Source organism: Tachypleus tridentatus, unplaced genomic scaffold, assembly GCF_004210375.1.
Source record: "Tachypleus tridentatus isolate NWPU-2018 unplaced genomic scaffold, ASM421037v1 Hic_cluster_1, whole genome shotgun sequence".
NCBI classification, from domain to species: domain Eukaryota; kingdom Metazoa; phylum Arthropoda; class Merostomata; order Xiphosura; family Limulidae; genus Tachypleus; species Tachypleus tridentatus.
The window spans coordinates 9,788,509-9,807,005 of NW_027467777.1; positions in this window are offsets into that span (position 1 = coordinate 9,788,509).

Consider the following 18,497-nt stretch of genomic DNA (forward strand, 5'->3'; position numbering starts at 1 on the left):
CAACATTGTATTTAAGAACAAGAAAGATAAACCACAGATGAAACATCAACATTGTATTTAATAGAACAATGAAAGGTAAACCACAGATGAAACGTCAACATTGTATTTAATAGAACAATGAAAGATGTCCACTACAGATAAAACATCAACATTGTATTTAATAGAACAATGAAAGATAAACCACAGATGAAACATCAACATTGTATTTAATAGAACAATGAAAGATAAACCACAGATGAAACATCAACATTGTATTTAATAGAACAATGGCAGGTAAATCACAGATGAAACGTCAACATTGTATTTAATAGAACAATGAAAGATAAACCACAGATGAAACATCAACATTGTATTTAATAGAACAACGAAAGATAAACCACAGATGAAAAACATCAACATTGTATTTAATAGAACAATGAAAGATAAACCACAGATGAAACATCAACATTGTATTTAATAGAACAATGAAAGATAAACCACAGATGAAACGTCAACATTGTATTTAATAGAACAATGATAGATAAACCACAGATGAAACATCAACATTGTATTTAATAGAACAATGAAAGATAAACCACAGATGAAACATCAACATTGTATTTAATAGAACAATGGCAGATAAAACTACAGATGAAACATCAACATTGTATTTAATAGAACAATGGAAGGTAAATCACAGAGAAAACATCAACATTGTATTTAATAGAACAATGAAAGATAAAACCACAGATGAAACATCAACATTGTATTTAATAGAACAATGAAAGGTAAAACACAGATGAAACATCAACATTGTATTTAATAGAACAATGAAAGATAAACCACAGATGAAGGTCAACATTGTATTTAATAGAACAATGGCAGGTAAACAACAGATGAAACATCAACATTGTATTTAATAGAACAACGAAAGATAAACCACAGATGAAACATCAACATTGTATTTAATAGAACAATGAAAGATAAACCACAGATGAAACATCAACATTGTATTTAATAGAACAATGAAAGATAAAACACAGATGAAACATCAACATTGTATTTAATAGAACAATGAAAGATAAACCACAGATGAAACATCAACATTGTATTTAATAGAACAATGAAAGGTAAACCACAGATGAAACATCAACATTGTATTTAATAGAACAATGAAAGATAAACCACAGATGAAACATCAACATTGTATTTAATAGAACAACGAAAGATAAACCACAGATGAAACATCAACATTGTATTTAATAGAACAATGGCAGGTAAATCACAGATGAAACGTCAACATTGTATTTAATAGAACAATGAAAGATAAACCACAGATGAAACATCAACATTGTATTTAATAGAACAACGAAAGATAAACCACAGATGAAACATCAACATTGTATTTAATAGAACAATGAAAGATAAACCACAGATGAAACGTCAACATTGTATTTAATAGAACAATGGCAGGTAAATCACAGATGAAACGTCAACATTGTATTTAATAGAACAATGAAAACGATAAACCACAGATGAAACATCAACATTGTATTTAATAGAACAACGAAAGATAAACCACAGTTGAAACATCAACATTGTATTTAATAGAACAATGGCAGGTAAATCACAGATGAAACGTCAACATTGTATTTAATAGAACAACGAAAGATAAACCACAGATGAAACATCAACATTGTACTTAATAGAACAATGGCAGGTAAATCACAGATGAAACGTCAACATTGTATTTAATAGAACAATGAAAGATAAACCACAGATGAAACATCAACATTGTATTTAATAGAACAATGAAAGATAAACCACAGATGAAACATCAACATTGTATTTAATAGAACAATGAAAGATAAACCACAGATGAAACATCAACATTGTATTTAATAGAACAATGAAAGATAAACCACAGATGAAACATCAACATTGTATTTAATAGAACAATGAAAGATAAACCACAGATGAAACATCAACATTGTATTTAATAGAACAATGAAAGATAAACCACAGATGAAACATCAACATTGTATTTAATAGAACAATGAAAGATAAACCACAGATGAAACATCAACATTGTATTTAATAGAACAATGAAAGATAAACCACAGATGAAACATCAACATTGTATTTAATAGAACAATGAAAGGTAAACCACAGATGAAACATCAACATTGTATTTAATAGAACAATGAAAGATAAACCACAGATGAAACATCAACATTGTATTTAATAGAACAATGAAAGATAAACCACAGATGAAACATCAACATTGTATTTAATAGAACAATGAAAGGTAAATCACAGATGAAACATCAACATTGTATTTAATAGAACAATGAAAGATAAACCACAGATGAAACGTCAACATCAACATTGTATTTAATAGAACAATGAAAGATAAACCACAGATGAAACGTCAACATTGTATTTAATAGAACAATGAAAGATAAAAACCACAGATGAAACATCAACATTGTATTTAATAGAACAATGAAAGATAAACCACAGATGAAACATCAACATTGTATTTAATAGAACAATGAAAGGTAAATCCACAGATGAAACATCAACATTGTATTTAATAGAACAATGAAAGATAAACCACAGATGAAACATCAACATTGTATTTAATAGAACAATGAAAGATAAACCACAGATGAAACATCAACATTGTATTTAATAGAACAATGAAAGATAAACCACAGATGAAACATCAACATTGTATTTAATAGAACAATGATAGATAAACCACAGATGAAACATCAACATTGTATTTAATAGAACAATGAAAGATAAACCACAGATGAAACATCAACATTGTATTTAATAGAACAATGAAAGATAAACCACAGATGAAACATCAACATTGTATTTAATAGAACAATGAAAGATAAACCACAGATGAAACATCAACATTGTATTTAATAGAACAATGAAAGATAAAACACAGATGAAACATCAACATTGTATTTAATAGAACAATGAAAGATAAAACCACAGATGAAACGTCAACATTGTATTTAATAGAACAATGAAAGATAAACCACAGATGAAACATCAACATTGTATTTAATAGAACAATGAAAGATAAACCACCACAGATGAAACGTCAACATTGTATTTAATAGAACAATGAAAGATAAACCACAGATGAAACATCAACATTGTATTTAATAGAACAATGAAAGATGAAACATCAACATTGTATTTAATAGAACAATGAAAGATAAACCACAGATGAAACATCAACATTGTATTTAATAGAACAATGAAAGGTAAACCACAGATGAAACGTCAACATTGTATTTAATAGAACAATGAAAGGTAAACCACAGATGAAACATCAACATTGTATTTAATAGAACAATGAAAGATAAACCACAGATGAAACATCAACATTGTATTTAATAGAACAATGAAAGATAAACCACAGATGAAACATCAACATTGTATTTAATAGAACAATGAAAGGTAAATCACAGATGAAACATCAACATTGTATTTAATAGAACAATGAAAGATAAACCACAGATGAAACATCAACATTGTATTTAATAGAACAATGAAAGATAAACCACAGATGAAACATCAACATTGTATTTAATAGAACAATGAAAGATAAATCACAGATGAAACATCAACATTGTATTTAATAGAACAATGAAAGATAAACCACAGATGAAACATCAACATTGTATTTAATAGAACAATGAAAGATAAACCACAGATGAAACATCAACATTGTATTTAATAGAACAATGAAAGATAAACCACAGATGAAACATCAACATTGTATTTAATAGAACAATGAAAGATGAAACGTCAACATTGTATTTAATAGAACAATGGAAGGTAAATCACAGATGAAACATCAACATTGTATTTAATAGAACAATGAAAGATAAACCACAGATGAAACATCAACATTGTATTTAATAGAACAATGAAAGGTAAACCACAGATGAAACATCAACATTGTATTTAATAGAACAATGAAAGGTAAACCACAGATGAAACATCAACATTGTATTTAATAGAACAATGAAAGATAAACCACAGATGAAACATCAACATTGTATTTAATAGAACAATGAAAGATAAACATTGTATTTAATAGAACACAAATTTGAGAAACCACAGATGAAACATCAACATTGTATTTAATAGAACAATGGTAGGTAAATCACAGATGAAACGTCAACATTGTATTTAATAGAACAATGAAAGATAAACCACAGATGAAACATCAACATTGTATTTAATAGAACAATGAAAGATAAACCACAGATGAAACATCAACATTGTATTTAATAGAACAATGAAAGATAAACCACAGATGAAACATCAACATTGTATTTAATAGAACAATGAAAGATAAACCACAGATGAAACATCAACATTGTATTTAATAGAACAATAAACCACAGATGAAACATCAACATTGTATTTAATGGACCAATGAGAAACCACAGATGAAACATCAACATTGTATTTAATAGAACAATGAAAGATAAAACCACAGATGAAACATCAACATTGTATTTAATAGAACAATGATAGGTAAACCACAGATGAAACATCAACATTGTATTTAATAGAACAATGAAAGATAAACCACAGATGAAACATCAACATTGTATTTAATAGAACAATGGAAGGTAAATCACAGATGAAACATCAACATTGTATTTAATAGAACAATGAAAGATAAACCACAGATGAAACATCAACATTGTATTTAATAGAACAATGAAAGATAAACCACAGATGAAACATCAACATTGTATTTAATAGAACAATGAAAGATAAACCACAGATGAAACATCAACATTGTATTTAATAGAACAATGGAAGGTAAATCACAGATGAAACATCAACATTGTATTTAATAGAACAATGAAAGATAAACCACAGATGAAACATCAACATTGTATTTAATAGAACAACGAAAGATAAATCACAGATGAAACATCAACATTGTATTTAATAGAACAATGAAAGGTAAACCACAGATGAAACATCAACATTGTATTTAATAGAACAACGAAAGATAAACCACAGATGAGACATCAACATTGTATTTAATAGAACAATGGTAGGTAAATCACAGATGAAACATCAACATTGTATTTAATAGAACAATGGAAGGTAAATCACAGATGAAACATCAACATTGTATTTAATAGAACAATGAAAGATAAACCACAGATGAAACATCAACATTGTATTTAATAGAACAACGAAAGATAAACCACAGATGAAACATCAACATTGTATTTAATAGAACAATGAAAGATAAACCACAGATGAAACATCAACATTGTATTTAATAGAACAATGAAAGATAAACCACAGATGAAACATCAACATTGTATTTAATAGAACAACGAAAGATAAACCACAGATGAAACATCAACATTGTATTTAATAGAACAATGAAAGATGTAAACCACAGATGAAACATCAACATTGTATTTAATAGAACAATGAAAGATAAACCACAGATGAAACATCAACATTGTATTTAATAGAACAATGAAAGATAAACCACAGATGAAACATCAACATTGTATTTAATAGAACAATGAAAGGTAAATCACAGATGAAACATCAACATTGTATTTAATAGAACAATGAAAGATAAACCACAGATGAAACATCAACATTGTATTTAATAGAACAATGAAAGATAAACCACAGATGAAACATCAACATTGTATTTAATAGAACAATGAAAGGTAAATCACAGATGAAACATCAACATTGTATTTAATAGAACAATGAAAGATAAACCACAGATGAAACATCAACATTGTATTTAATAGAACAATGAAAGATAAACCACAGATGAAACATCAACATTGTATTTAATAGAACAATGAAAGATAAACCACAGATGAAACATCAACATTGTATTTAATAGAACAATGGCAGATAAACCACAGATGAAACGTCAACATTGTATTTAATAGAACAATGAAAGATAAACCACAGATGAAACATCAACATTGTATTTAATAGAACAATGAAAGATAAACCACAGATGAAACATCAACATTGTATTTAATAGAACAATGAAAGATAAACCACAGATGAAACATCAACATTGTATTTAATAGAACAATGAAAGATAAACCACAGATGAAACATCAACATTGTATTTAATAGAACAATGAAAGATAAACCACAGATGAAACATCAACATTGTATTTAATAGAACAATGAAAGGTAAACCACAGATGAAACATCAACATTGTATTTAATAGAACAATGAAAGATAAACCACAGATGAAACATCAACATTGTATTTAATAGAACAATGAAAGGTAAACCACAGATGAAACATCAACATTGTATTTAATAGAACAATGAAAGATAAACCACAGATGAAACATCAACATTGTATTTAATAGAACAATGGAAGGTAAATCACAGATGAAACATCAACATTGTATTTAATAGAACAATGAAAGATAAACCACAGATGAAACATCAACATTGTATTTAATAGAACAATGAAAGATAAACCACAGATGAAACATCAACATTGTATTTAATAGAACAATGGAAGATAAACCACAGATGAAACATCAACATTGTATTTAATAGAACAATGGAAGGTAAATCACAGATGAAACATCAACATTGTATTTAATAGAACAATGAAAGAAATCACAGATGAAACATCAACATTGTATTTAATAGAACAATGAAAGATAAACCACAGATGAAACATCAACATTGTATTTAATAGAACAATGAAAGGTAAACCACAGATGAAACATCAACATTGTATTTAATAGAACAACGAAAGATAAACCACAGATGAAACATCAACATTGTATTTAATAGAACAATGATGAAAACCACAGATGAAACAAACATTGTATTTAATAGAACAATGGAAGGTAAATCACAGATGAAACATCAACATTGTATTTAATAGAACAATGAAAGATAAACCACAGATGAAACATCAACATTGTATTTAATAGAACAACGAAAGATAAACCACAGATGAAACATCAACATTGTATTTAATAGAACAATGAAAGATAAACCACAGATGAAACATCAACATTGTATTTAATAGAACAATGAAAGATAAACCACAGATGAAACATCAACATTGTATTTAATAGAACAATGAAAGATAAACCACAGATGAAACATCAACATTGTATTTAATAGAACAATAAAGATAAACCACAGATGAAACATCAACATTGTATTTAATAGAACAACGAAAGATAAACCACAGATGAAACATCAACATTGTATTTAATAGAACAATGGAAGGTAAATCACAGATGAAACGTCAACATTGTATTTAATAGAACAATGAAAGATAAATCACAGATGAAACATCAACATTGTATTTAATAGAACAATGGAAGGTAAATCACAGATGAAACATCAACATTGTATTTAATAGAACAATGAAAGGTAAACCACAGATGAAACGTCAACATTGTATTTAATAGAACAATGAAAGATAAACCACAGATGAAACATCAACATTGTATTTAATAGAACAACGAAAGATAAACCACAGATGAAACATCAACATTGTATTTAATAGAACAATGAAAGATAAACCACAGATGAAACATCAACATTGTATTTAATAGAACAATGAAAGATAAACCACAGATGAAACATCAAAATTGTATTTAATAGAACAACGAAAGATAAACCACAGATGAGACATCAACATTGTATTTAATAGAATAATGGAAGGTAAATCACAGATGAAACGTGAACATTGTATTTAATAGAACAATGATAGGTAAACCACAGATGAAACTTCAACATTGTATTTAATAGAACAACGAAAGATAAACCACAGATGAAACATCAACATTGTATTTAATAGAACAATGGAAGGTAAATCACAGATGAAACGTCAACATTGTATTTAATAGAACAATGGAAGATAAATCACAGATGAAACGTCAACATTGTATTTAATAGAACAATGAAAGATAAACCACAGATGAAACATCAACATTGTATTTAATAGAACAACGAAAGATAAACCACAGATGAAACATCAACATTGTATTTAATAGAACAATGGCAGGTAAATCACAGATGAAACGTCAATATTGTATTTAATAGAACAATGAAAGATAAACCACAGATGAAACATCAACATTGTATTTAATAGAACAACGAAAGATAAACCACAGATGAAACATCAACATTGTATTTAATGGAACAATGATAGGTAAACCACAGATGAAACTTCAACATTGTATTTAATAGAACAACGAAAGATAAACCACAGATGAAACATCAACATTGTATTTAATAGAACAATGGAAGGTAAATCACAGATGAAACGTCAACATTGTATTTAATAGAACAATGGAAGGTAAATCACAGATGAAACATCAACATTGTATTTAATAGAACAATGGAAGGTAAATCACAGATGAAACATCAACATTGTATTTAATAGAACAATGAAAGATAAACCACAGATGAAACGTCATCATTGTATTTAATAGAACAATAAAAGGTAAATCACAGATGAAACGTCAACATTGTATTTAATAGAACAATGAAAGATAAACCACAGATGAAACATCAACATTGTATTTAATAGAACAATGAAAGATAAACCACAGATGAAACATCAACATTGTATTTAATAGAACAATGGCAGGTAAATCACAGATGAAACATCAACATTGTATTCAATAGAACAATGGCAGGTAAATCACAGATGAAACGTCAACATTGTATTTAATAGAACAATGAAAGATAAACCACAGATGAAACATCAACATTGTATTTAATAGAACAATGAAAGATAAACCACAGATGAAACATCAACATTGTATTTAATAGAACAACGAAAGATAAACCACAGATGAAACATCAACATTGTATTTAATAGAACAATGATAGGTAAATCACAGATGAAACGTCAACATTGTATTTAATAGAACAATGAAAGATAAACCACAGATGAAACATCAACATTGTATTTAATAGAACAACGAAAGATAAACCACAGATGAAACATCAACATTGTATTTAATAGAACAATGGAAGGTAAATCACAGATGAAACATCAACATTGTATTTAATAGAACAATGAAAGATAAACCACAGATGAAACGTCAACATTGTATTTAATAGAACAATGATAGGTAAACCACAGATGAAACATCAACATTGTATTTAATAGAACAATGGTAGGTAAATCACAGATGAAACGTCAACATTGTATTTAATAGAACAATGAAAGATAAACCACAGATGAAACATCAACATTGTATTTAATAGAACAATGAAAGATAAACCACAGATGAAACATCAACATTGTATTTAATAGAACAATGAAAGATAAACCACAGATGAAACATCAACATTGTATTTAATAGAACAATGAAAGATAAACCACAGATGAAACATCAACATTGTATTTAATAGAACAATGAAAGATAAACCCACAGATGAAACATCAACATTGTATTTAATAGAACAACGAAAGATAAACCACAGATAAACATCACAGATGAAACGTCAACATTGTATTTAATAGAACAATGAAAGATAAACCACAGATGAAACATCAACATTGTATTTAATAGAACAACGAAAGATAAACCACAGATGAAACATCAACATTGTATTTAATAGAACAATGAAAGATAAACCACAGATGAAACATCAACATTGTATTTAATAGAACAATGAAAGATAAACCACAGATGAAACATCAACATTGTATTTAATAGAACAACGAAAGATAAACCACAGATGAGACATCAACATTGTATTTAATAGAATAATGGTAGGTAAATCACAGATGAAACGTCAACATTGTATTTAATAGAACAATGAAAGATAAACCACAGATGAAACATCAACATTGTATTTAATAGAACAATGAAAGATAAACCACAGATGAAACATCAACATTGTATTTAATAGAACAATGAAAGGTAAACCACAGATGAAACATCAACATTGTATTTAATAGAACAATGAAAGATAAACCACAGATGAAACATCAACATTGTATTTAATAGAACAATGATAAGATAAACCACAGATGAAACATCAACATTGTATTTAATAGAACAATGAAAGATAAACCACAGATGAAACATCAACATTGTATTTAATAGAACAATAAAAGGTAAATCACAGATGAAACGTCAACATTGTATTTAATAGAACAATGAAAGATAAACCACAGATGAAACATCAACATTGTATTTAATAGAACAATGAAAGATAAACCACAGATGAAACATCAACATTGTATTTAATAGAACAATGGAAGGTAAATCACAGATGAAACGTCAACATTGTATTTAATAGAACAATGGAAGGTAAATCACAGATGAAACGTCAACATTGTATTTAATAGAACAATGAAAGATAAACCACAGATGAAACATCAACATTGTATTTAATAGAACAATGAAAGATAAACCACAGATGAAACATCAACATTGTATTTAATAGAACAATGGAAGGTAAATCACAGATGAAACATCAACATTGTATTTAATAGAACAATGAAAGATAAACCACAGATGAAACATCAACATTGTATTTAATAGAACAATGGTAGGTAAACCACAGATGAAACATCAACATTGTATTTAATAGAACAATGAAAGATAAACCACAGATGAAACATGAACATTGTATTTAATAGAACAACGAAAGATAAACCACAGATGAAACATCAACATTGTATTTAATAGAACAATGGAAGGTAAATCACAGATGAAACGTCAACATTGTATTTAATAGAACAATGGAAGGTAAATCACAGATGAAACGTCAACATTGTATTTAATAGAACAATGAAAGATAAACCACAGATGAAACATCAACATTGTATTTAATAGAACAATGAAAGATAAACCACAGATGAAACATCAACATTGTATTTAATAGAACAATGGAAGGTAAATCACAGATGAAACGTCAACATTGTATTTAATAGAACAATGAAAGATAAACCACAGATGAAACATCAACATTGTATTTAATAGAACAATGAAAGATAAACCACAGATGAAACATCAACATTGTATTTAATAGAACAATGAAAGATAAACCACAGATGAAACATCAACATTGTATTTAATAGAACAATGAAAGATAAACACAGTAAATCACAGATGAAAACGATCAACATTGTATTTAATAGAACAATGAAAGATAAACCACAGATGAAACATCAACATTGTATTTAATAGAACAATGAAAGATAAACCACAGATGAAACATCAACATTGTATTTAATAGAACAATGATAGGTAAACCACAGATGAAACATCAACATTGTATTTAATAGAACAATGAAAGATAAACCACAGATGAAACATCAACATTGTATTTAATAGAACAATGGAAGGTAAATCACAGATGAAACGTCAACATTGTATTTAATAGAACAATGGAAGGTAAATCACAGATGAAACATCAACATTGTATTTAATAGAACAATGGAAGGTAAATCACAGATGAAACATCAACATTGTATTTAATAGAACAATGAAAGATAAACCACAGATGAAACGTCAACATTGTATTTAATAGAACAATGAAAGGTAAATCACAGATGAAACGTCAACATTGTATTTAATAGAACAATGAAAGATAAACCACAGATGAAACATCAACATTGTATTTAATAGAACAATGAAAGATAAACCACAGATGAAACATCAACATTGTATTTAATAGAACAATGGCAGGTAAATCACAGATGAAACATCAACATTGTATTTAATAGAACAATGGCAGGTAAATCACAGATGAAACATCAACATTGTATTTAATAGAACAATGAAAGATAAACCACAGATGAAACATCAACATTGTATTTAATAGAACAATGAAAGATAAACCACAGATGAAACATCAACATTGTATTTAATAGAACAACGAAAGATAAACCACAGATGAAACATCAACATTGTATTTAATAGAACAATGAAAGGTAAACCACAGATGAAACATCAACATTGTATTTAATAGAACAATGAAAGATAAACCACAGATGAAACATCAACATTGTATTTAATAGAACAACGAAAGATAAACCACAGATGAAACATCAACATTGTATTTAATAGAACAATGGAAGGTAAATCACAGATGAAACATCAACATTGTATTTAATAGAACAATGAAAGATAAACCACAGATGAAACATCAACATTGTATTTAATAGAACAATGAAAGGTAAACCACAGATGAAACATCAACATTGTATTCAATAGAACAATGGCAGGTAAATCACAGATGAAACGTCAACATTGTATTTAATAGAACAATGAAAGATAAACCACAGATGAAACATCAACATTGTATTTAATAGAACAATGAAAGGTAAACCACAGATGAAACATCAACATTGTATTTAATAGAACAATGAAAGATAAACCACAGATGAAACATCAACATTGTATTTAATAGAACAATGGCAGGTAAATCACAGATGAAACATCAACATTGTATTTAATAGAACAATGAAAGATAAACCACAGATGAAACATCAACATTGTATTTAATAGAACAATGGAAGGTAAACCACAGATGAAACATCAACATTGTATTTAATAGAACAATGAAAGATAAACCACAGATGAAACGTCAACATTGTATTTAATAGAACAATGAAAGATAAACCACAGATGAAACATCAACATTGTATTTAATAGAACAATGAAAGATAAACCACAGATGAAACATCAACATTGTATTTAATAGAACAATGGAAGGTAAATCACAGATGAAACGTCAACATTGTATTTAATAGAACAATGAAAGATAAACCACAGATGAAACATCAACATTGTATTTAATAGAACAACGAAAGATAAACCACAGATGAAACATCAACATTGTATTTAATAGAACAATGAAAGGTAAACCACAGATGAAACATCAACATTGTATTTAATAGAACAATGAAAGATAAAACCACAGATGAAACGTCAACATTGTATTTAATAGAACAATGAAAAAATCACAGATGAAACGTCAACATTGTATGAAATCAACATTTATTTAACATCAACATTGTATTTAATAGAACAATGAAAGATAAACCACAGATGAAACATCAACATTGTATTTAATAGAACAATGAAAGATAAACCACAGATGAAACGTCAACATTGTATTTAATAGAACAATGGCAGGTAAATCACAGATGAAACATCAACATTGTATTTAATAGAACAATGAAAGGTAAACCACAGATGAAACATCAACATTGTATTTAATAGAACAATGAAAGATAAACCACAGATGAAACATCAACATTGTATTTAATAGAACAATGGAAGGTAAATCACAGATGAAACATCAACATTGTATTTAATAGAACAATGGAAGGTAAATCACAGATGAAACATCAACATTGTATTTAATAGAACAATGAAAGATAAACCACAGATGAAACATCAACATTGTATTTAATAGAACAATGAAAGATAAACCACAGATGAAACATCAACATTGTATTTAATAGAACAATGAAAGATAAACCACAGATGAAACATCAACATTGTATTTAATGGAACAATGATAGGTAAACCACAGATGAAACATCAACATTGTATTTAATAGAACAATGAAAGGTAAATCACAGATGAAACATCAACATTGTATTTAATAGAACAATGAAAGATAAATCACAGATGAAACATCAACATTGTATTTAATAGAACAATGAAAGATAAACCACAGATGAAACATCAACATTGTATTTAATAGAACAATAAAAGGTAAATCACAGATGAAACGTCAACATTGTATTTAATAGAACAATGAAAGATAAACCACAGATGAAACATCAACATTGTATTTAATAGAACAATGAAAGATAAACCACAGATGAAACATCAACATTGTATTTAATAGAACAATGGCAGGTAAATCACAGATGAAACATCAACATTGTATTTAATAGAACAACGAGAAAAACCACAGATGAAACGTCAACATTGTATTTAATAGAACAATGAAAGGTAAACCACAGATGAAACATCAACATTGTATTTAATAGAACAATGAAAGATAAACCACAGATGAAACATCAACATTGTATTTAATAGAACAATGAAAGATAAACCACAGATGAAACGTCAACATTGTATTTAATAGAACAATGAAAGATAAACCACAGATGAAACATCAACATTGTATTTAATAGAACAATGAAAGATAAACCACAGATGAAACATCAACATTGTATTTAATAGAACAACGAAAGATAAACCACAGATGAAACATCAACATTGTATTTAATAGAACAATGAAAGATAAACCACAGATGAAACATCAACATTGTATTTAATAGAACAATGAAAACCACAGATGAAACATCAACATTGTATTTAATAGAACAATAAAGGTAAATCACAGATGAAACATCAACATTGTATTTAATAGAACAATGAAAGATAAACCACAGATGAAACATCAACATTGTATTTAATAGAACAATGAAAGATAAACCACAGATGAAACATCAACATTGTATTTAATAGAACAATGAAAGATAAACCACAGATGAAACATCAACATTGTATTTAATAGAACAATGGCTGGTAAATCACAGATGAAACGTCAACATTGTATTTAATAGAACAATGAAAGATAAAACCACAGATGAAACATCAACATTGTATTTAATAGAACAATGAAAGATAAACCACAGATGAAACATCAACATTGTATTTAATAGAACAATGGAAGGTAAATCACAGATGAAACATCAACATTGTATTTAATAGAACAATGAAAGATAAAACCACAGATGAAACATCAACATTGTATTTAATAGAACAATGAAAGATAAATCCACAGATGAAACATCAACATTGTATTTAATAGAACAATGATAGGTAAACCACAGATGAAACATCAACATTGTATTTAATAGAACAATGAAAGATAAACCACAGATGAAACGTCAACATTGTATTTAATAGAACAATGAAAGATAAACCACAGATGAAACATCAACATTGTATTTAATAGAACAATGAAAGATAAACCACAGATGAAACATCAACATTGTATTTAACAGAACAATGAAGGTAAAACACTGATGAAACATCAACATTGTATTTAATAGAACAAATGAAAGATGTCCACGGATATAACATTGTATTTACATAAAAGATAAACCACAGATGAAACATCAACATTGTATTTAATAGAACAATGAAAGATAAACCACAGATGAAACATCAACATTGTATTTAATAGAACAATGAAAGATAAACCACAGATGAAACATCAACATTGTATTTAATAGAACAACAGAAAGGTAAAATCACAGATGAAACATCAACATTGTATTTAATAGAACAATGAAAGATAAAACCACAGATGAAACATCAACATTGTATTTAATAGAACAATGAAAGATAAACCACAGATGAAACATCAACATTGTATTTAATAGAACAATGAAAGATAAACCACAGATGAAACGTCAACATTGTATTTAATAGAACAATGAAAGATAAACCACAGATGAAACATCAACATTGTATTTAATAGAACAATGAAAGATAAACCACAGATGAAACATCAACATTGTATTTAATAGAACAATGAAAGATAAACCACAGATGAAACATCAACATTGTATTTTAATAGAACAATGAAAGGTAAACCACAGATGAAACATCAACATTGTATTTAATAGAACAATGAAAGATAAACCACAGATGAAACATCAACATTGTATTTAATAATAGAACAACGAAAGATAAACCACAGATGAAACATCAACATTGTATTTAATAGAACAATGAACACAGATGAAACGTCAACATTGTATTTAATGGTAGAACAACGAAAGGTAAACCAGATGAAAAGCATCAACATTGTATTTAATAGAACAATGAAAGATAAACCACAGATGAAACATCAACATTGTATTTAATAGAACAATGAAAGATAAACCACAGATGAAACATCAACATTGTATTTAATGGAACAATGATAGGTAAACCACAGATGAAACATCAACATTGTATTTAATAGAACAACGAAAGATAAACCACAGATGAAACGTCAACATTGTATTTAATAGAACAACGAAAGATAAATCACAGATGAGACATTAACATTGTATTAATCTTCATATTTAGTACAAAAGACACTTGATGAAAGTGCTTGAGCTCAGCAAACAGTTAATATTTTGTGTTTCTGTTTTAATAACTGCAGACAACCTTTTAGGCGCCGTTGAAACATAGTTAATCAAAGTTTCCTTTAGAATTTTACTCCAAATGTCTCAAGTATACAACAAATAAAGTTTTTTTGGAAGTACTTTTGATTTGTCAAGGGCTTGTTCTATCAAATCCCAAATCTGCTCAATGGTTGAGATCGGGGCTCGGTGGGAACCCCGATAATTTGTATAATTGTATAATTTGAATAACTCCAACAGCTTTTTTCTTAGCTAAGTAACTTCTGAATACGTAGATTGGATGAGTGTTTGAGGTCATTATCTTCTTGGCAGTAGAATCCCTTACCTATAATACACTCCTCGCCTGGCCAGGTGGTTAAGGCACTCTGAGGGTCGCGGGTTCGAATTCCCGTCACCCCAAACATGTTCGACCTTTCAGCCATGGGGGCGTTATATGTGACGGCCACCCACTATTCGTTGGTAAAAAGAGTAGCCTAAGAGTTGGCAGTGTGTGGTGATGATTAGCTGCCTCCCACTTGTCTTATTCTGTTAAATTAGGGACTGCTAGCGCAGATAGCCCTTGTGTAGCTTTGCGAGAAATTCAAAACAAACCAAACCGGTAAATTATACAAACCACTGAGTATACCACAAACAGATAAGTATCTAATTTGATCATACTTCTTGATAAAGGCTCCACAAAGAGCAATCCATAGTAGAATATTCATTTCTATCATCTGATTTCTAATGAAACATCACTCTAAATTATTTTGAAAAACAATATTCTAATTAACAGATTTCTCCAATAACTGATTTTTTTCAATCATTCGGTGAAACTCGGAGGTTTGTTTTATTTTAATTTTGCTTTATTATTTTCCCCTCTGAATTTGACTCATCATAGACCTTATTTGTTTGTTTCATGCTAAGCTCAATGCCACAATGTGAACTTCTGTCTGTGCTATGCCCACTGCTGGGATAGAGCCCCGAATTTTAAAACTTTTATTTTCTAATGCTTACTGCTGAGATACCGAGGGATCTATAGAAACTGTTGATAAAGTATTGACTGTAGTTTTATAATGTTACTAAATTCATGAGACAACTTAGACTATTATCATACAAAGAATGTCGCCTACAGAGACGAAAAACGTTTATTATTTTCGGTATATTCAAGAAGTTTGATACTATGAATAGCCACCTATTTCCCTTGATAAATATTTTCTCGTCTCGTGTGGATGTGAAGAAACATACAAATCACATTTCAACTTAAAAAAACTTTGTCTAAACATTTTGTCAAAAACGTAATGAAACCCTTACCAACACGGGTCGTAACTACATTATAAACATTTACTTAAATATATCCCATTTAAAGACGAAGAAATAAAAATAAAAGTCAATGCACTGGTTGATTTTAGTTGGCTAATAGAAGTAACTACAGTGTAGTCAGTGTAGGTAAATTAAATAGGTAAGGGTTTGCTGGCTAATAGAAGTAACTACAGTGTAGCTCCAGTGTAAGTAAATTGAATAGGTAAGGGTTTAAGCTGGCTAATAGAAGTAACTACAGTGTAGCTCCAGTGTAGGAAAATTAAATAGATAAGGGTTTAAGCTGGCTGATAGAAGTAAGTACAGTATAGATCCAGTGTAGGTAAATTGAATAGATAAGGGTTTGAGAGTAATGTATTGTTCTATATTCTTATCTTCGTTTGAAGCTATACATTTAACATACTTTATCGCTATCTTCCTTGAGAGTATGTATTTTAAGTGTTTTATTTCTGTCTCGTTTGAGAGTATATATTTTTAAGTGTTTTATTTCTGTCTTCGTTTGAGAGTATATATTTAACGTACTATTATATCCTTGTCTTCTCATCCACCCCTTTCTCTGTTCAGTTTTACTTATTCCAAAATATATGCTTTTGGTTGGATGGTTGTATTAATATGTTTACTGGGCACGTAACTTCTGTGTCTAAAGTGCAAAACAGTCAACACTGATAGTCTAACAGCAGTTAAGAGGTTGTTAATCAGTCACAACTGGTCAGTGCTTTAGTAGAAGAGGTTATTAATCAGTCACAACTGGTCGTTGAAGTTAAGAAGTTATTAATCAGTCACAACTGGTCATGCTTGTAGTTAAGAGGTTATTAATCAGTCACAAATGGTCATGTTTGAAGTTAAGAGGTTGTTAATCAGTCACAACTGGTCATGCTTGTAGTTAAGAGGTTAATTTTCAGTTACAACTGGTCAGTGCACCTATTAGAAACTTTAACCCCATCTGTGGCATTTTCATTGCTTATTATTCTTATTTAATACTTTAGATTTAATT